We start from the raw sequence: 5,605 nt of genomic DNA on the forward strand, positions 1-5,605 counted from the left end.
GGAAGAGCTTCTGTTTTGACAGTGGGGATGTCACATTTTATCCACATACTTTCTTCCTATTATTGATATGGGTGTATTGTAGCTTTGGAAGTTAGGCATAGGCCAAGAATAGCTTTTCAGCTTCTTTTGTTTTGTGCAGAGCATAGCTACATTTGGATACAAAGTTTGAAAATGTGCTCTTCTTCACTTTGAGCCCCTTCAAGCTCATGGGATTCAACTATGAATTTCTATGTTTATATAGAGGAAGAAAATAGCTGAAGAGGAGGGTGAATAGGAAGACCAGAAGTCTCAACTAACCTGGACCCCCCCACCCACACACACCTTGAGATCTCTCAGACACTGAGCCACCAACCAGGCAGCATATGCGAGCTGATATGAGGCCCTGACATATACACAGCAGAGGACTGCCTGGTCTGGCCTCAGTGAGAGAAGATGCACCTAACCCTCGAGAGATTTGAGGCCTCATGGAGTGAGGAGACCTGGCGTGGTGGGTGGTGTGTTGTGGGAGGATGGGGCATTCTCTTGGAGACAGGGGAAGAGATAGAGGATGAGGAACAGTCAGAGGGCAGACCAGGAGGAGGGATAATGACTGGACTGTAAAAAAAAAGATTAAACAACAACAATAATAATAATACTGAAAAAAAGAAAAAAAGAAACAGAATCTCCAGGAGACCATGACTGTTGCCATTACAGCTACCCAAGGGAACCTCATGAAACCCAAGTGAACTGGAACACATCCTCATTTGAGGAAGAGGCTCCCACCATCCTCAGTACATTATCTTAGAACGACATTCCAAGAGTTTCTCCAAGGCTTGGGGCCGAATTGTTCAAGTAATATCCTCCCTCATAAGAAAGACAGGACAAAATTGTTTTGCAAGACTGAGGGTGGTAGGATGACCTCTGACCCCTAGGCACAGTGCTTTTAAAAAGCACAAAGGAGGATGTTAAACTAAGAGTAATAGCTCTGTTGCTGAGTTAATTATCCCTTGGTGATCTCTGACTTCTGTCCTGTCTGTGCACAGTGAGAACTCACAGGCTACACTTGTATTTCTACCTACTCAGCTTTGCAGTGAAAATGTTTCAAATTACTAAAATAAAATCAAGCTGTTTTATTCATAGCATAGCAATGATATCCTCCTTTGGAATTTCTGTGAGAATTGTTGAAATGATGCACAAAGACCTGTGCTTAGAAACATATTTACTACAAATGAAGCCCCAAATTACTAGAGAAATTCAATTTGTAGTAGAAAATACATGCTATTGGATTCTTTATGGAATAGTAACACGCCACTGAATAGGACGTGATTTTACAAGGAACTGAATAAGCTCCTAGAAGGATGATTTCATAAACACACTTGGGGAGGATATGATTTGAATCTAAATGTATTCTTATTTAGCATTTTACAGTCTTTATGAATTTCAAATACATCAGAAAAGATTGTTTGGTGGTTTGGGGAAAGTGTACATTTCTTCTCCATGAGTATGGAGCTGTCCAGTGAGTGAGTCCTGAATTCCAGCATCAGACTCTAAGCCAAGTTAAGTCTTCAACTAAAGAAAACTCCTCGTGGAACCTAGTGTTTGAGTCTGCGTGTGAAGTAACACAGCTTGTGACTAGAGCCTTTAGGAAAGCATAGGTCAAGTTCTCTTCTGAGGACCAAACTAACTGGAGAAAGAGAGTTCTGGAAGGATCTTTGAAACGGAGTTTGTTTGTACGGCCCAGGTAGGAGAATTAGTACTGAAATAACATAAATAAAAATAAAATGTAAGGAAAACAGATTTCAGGTGAGTGTTCAGAGTAGCTGGAGCAGAGGATCCCAAAGATGGATTTGGGGGACTCCCTTTCCAGGATATGTGTAAGCAGTGAGTTGGTGAGAGAATCTGAAATTTAAAGAAATGTGAGTTTGAAACATGAGTGAATGACCTAAAAGAAAAGAGTTTACAACAGGTTCAAGTTCAAGTCCCAGAAGCCACGGCGAGAGAGAAACTTGACTTGTGAGAGTTGCTCTGACACCCGTACCTGTCCAGGTCTTGCCCCCATGTGATCTTTCTCACATGTTCGTCACATTACATATATAATCAAAAATGAAAGCTGAAAAGTTTAAATAGTAACTAAGCCATGATGCTGGGTTGAGGACAACATTGTCAAGATGTGGCAAAGAATTTCTACCAATTGTGCAGCAGTGTTTGTCTGATTTACACAAATGGCACATCATGGAAATATGAACCTAGCACACCAAGTAGACATGGACAGCCTGAACAGAAATGGATAGTTCACAGATAACAGAATGAACAACTGGACTTAAATAAGTTCACAGTAACATAGAAATACTCCATTTAATGCCTGAAAAATCAATACCACATAGGACTGATATAAAGTTGACCATGTCCCTGGCCAGAAAGACTAATTTGAAATTAATTCTATCTATAGTTGGTGGCATTTTTCATGCTCAAACTCTTTAGGCAAGGGATAAAGCAAGTCAAGTCAGATCATATGGAGCGAGTTGTTCCTAATGTCCTCATTGTCTAGTCTTGATAGCATAATCTAAGGAAATTATGCAGAAAATACAAGTTACGAATGCATCTGTAACAGGGGAAAATGTTTGAAGGAGAAAAGCTGCATTTCAAGATATCTGTGTTGTGTACATTTTTCTGTTGCTGAACTAGACCCTGTAAGTTTCCCTGTATTCAGTAGGAAATTTGGACATTTTTTCTTAATATCTATATATAACTCTTGCTTATTTGTCTATGGGATGATTTATAGCTCTCACCTTTATAGGAATTTAAAATGTATATAAAGATGTAGGCTGATTCTAGGTACCAACTTAAGTGACTACACACACTTCATTATGTATAATCTTGGTCCATTTCACATAGTAGAATTCAACAATGATTTTAATAGACTGGTTTACAATATTTTCTTGCCAAAATTCAAGGATGTGTTTCACATCTAGGGTTGTATTACTTGCTTTTTCTTGTTGCTTTGACAAAATGCATGACAGGTACGACTCAGGAGAGAGGTTTGCTTCTGCTCCTTGTGTCAGGGGTGCTACTGCAGGTGTCAGAACAGGGAGGCAAGGCTGATGGAACAGCTCTGACCAAGATGATGTCAGTGTGGGGAGCCACCTCACCATACTGCTGGTCGACCAGGTACAGAGTGCAGGACCAGAAACAGGGCTGCTATAACCTTGGAAAGTCTACCTCCAATGCTCTAACTCTGCTAGCCGGACACCATCTCCTAAACATCCCATAACCCCCAAACCACCAGCATCTACATTTGGAAACAGGTGCTCACGCATGTGAGGCTGAATGGGACATTTCAGCAAATAAGTATTTCCATCAACATGGATTTTCCTTGCATGACATATATGTTTTATATTTTTTTGTTTTTCTATAACCAATCATCCCAGCTGTCTTTCATGGCAACATGTGTGTGATTTTGGAATATCCATGGCATGGCTTCTGGGGCCTTGATACATACATATGTATAAGAACACACATACAAGCATCTTTTATGGGGCTATCGATTTATATGCTCTTTGGTTATGTGTCAGGCAAACCATTTGTTTATTTTATACACACATAAAATGTATATGTAACACGAGTAAAATCTTCGACATTTTAATTTCTTCAACAGTCTGGGTGTGTGGTAGAACAAGTCTCCACTGTCCCTAAATATAAATCTCATTCAGATCAGTCTTGGGTACTCGTGGTCTTTTGTTTTTCTATAATAGTAACCTTTGAAAGAACCATCTTTTTATTGTTCCTGTAACTACTATGGAATGTGGCATTTGGTGGTATTTAGACTTCTCTGCTATTCCTTCGCTTAATTGGATCTTCTTGAATGTTAAGTTCTTTTGGCTTTCACGCCGTTATCATCCTAGACCAAACCACCAATATCTTGTCAGAAATACCATAGCAAGGATGTGCTCAGCCTCCTGCCTCCCACACTCCTCCCAGTCCTGCCTGATCTCTGTACAGCAGCTATAACAGTCTGTCAGAATGTGGCACTGCTCTTTGACGTTTCCCATGGCACCAAGAAAAACAGTTACACCCTTACAGTAGTCTGAGGGAACCTGGCATGAGCATCATTCCCTGCTCTGACCTCATTCTCTATGTGCAAACATTCAGCTTGCTTGTTCTCCAAGGCATATGCAAGCTATAGCGCAGAATCTGTCCTGTACACACACACACACACACACACACACACACACACACACACACACACATATACACACACACCCAAGCTTGCCATTCTTCATTTCTAGCAGCTAGCTCAATCTCTCCTTGTTCAAGTATCTCCTCCCCTGTTACTTTGTATCAGAGATTTCTGACTGTCCCATTTGTACTACTTCCCCTGTCTACATCTGTCTCAACTTAAATTCTTGTGTGCAGTGCTTTTTTTTCCCCTTTGGATATTTTCTTTATTTACATTTCAAATGTTTTCTGCTTTCCAGGTCTCCCCTTCAGTAACCCACTATCCCATCACCCCTGCCTCTATGGGGGTGCTCCCCCACCCACCCTACACTGGGGTATCGAACACCCTCAGGCCCGAGGGCTCTCCTTGCACTGATGTCCAACAAGGCATCCTCTGCCACATATGTGGCCAGCTCCATGGGTCACTCCATGTGTATTCTTTGGTTGGTGGTCCAGTCCCCAGGAGCTCCAGGGGGTCTGGCCTGTTGACACTGTTTCTCCCTCCATGGAGCTGCAACCCTCCTCAGCTCCTTCAGTCCCTTCTCCAACTCCTCCATCGGGGACCCCCCGAGCTCAGTCCAATGGTTGGCTGTGAGCTTCCTCCTCTGTATTTGTCTGCCTCTCTTTACCATATGATATTGTGCCTATTTTTCTCTTCTTCTGATAAGGGCATGTGCTGGATGAGCAGACAGGAAGTGATGCTATGGTATAGTCTCACGTGCTCATGGTGGGTCTTTTCTATGTTGCTGTAGAGAAGACGGTACAGTAGGCTTCCTCCCCACAGGGCCATAAAGTCGCTAAAAAAGAGACTTAACGAATGTGGGATTACATTTTTCTCCATAGGGTCATACATCATCATATGATATATGTAAACCAAGATCCCTTATCTTGAAAATAAATTAAAATTTTATTGTTTTTATACTTCTCCATATTTATTCTTACATTTTTGTTTTGGAGATAGAAAATTATTTAAAAATAAACTGTTTCTAATATGTATATAGTCATACTCTTATTTCTTACTGTTTACCAAAGCACTGAATACCGCAAGTGTTCTATTTAGGTAAGACAGCATGCTTTAAACATTTTATATACGAGAGTCGCATATTTTGATATCTGTTATTTGGAACAAAGACGAATTTCAGAATGTCATGGGAAGCATCTATGAAAAATGACTGAACTCAGCACAAAGACTAAGATTGGGAGAGTTCCTCAACTCTCTCTCTCCTGGCAGATAGAAGGAAAACAAGCAATAGCTATTCAGATTCTCCTGTATGGAACTCTGCATTAGCCATCTTGGCTGAGTCATTCCCCTGCAGGTCTGTTATTAGGGATGTTTCCTCTGCAGAAGAATAAGAATAAGAATAAGAATAAGAATAAGAATAAGAATAAGAATAAGAATAAGGAGAAGGAG

This window comes from Mastomys coucha, unplaced genomic scaffold (genome assembly GCF_008632895.1).
Source record: "Mastomys coucha isolate ucsf_1 unplaced genomic scaffold, UCSF_Mcou_1 pScaffold11, whole genome shotgun sequence".
In the NCBI taxonomy this organism is placed as follows: domain Eukaryota; kingdom Metazoa; phylum Chordata; class Mammalia; order Rodentia; family Muridae; genus Mastomys; species Mastomys coucha.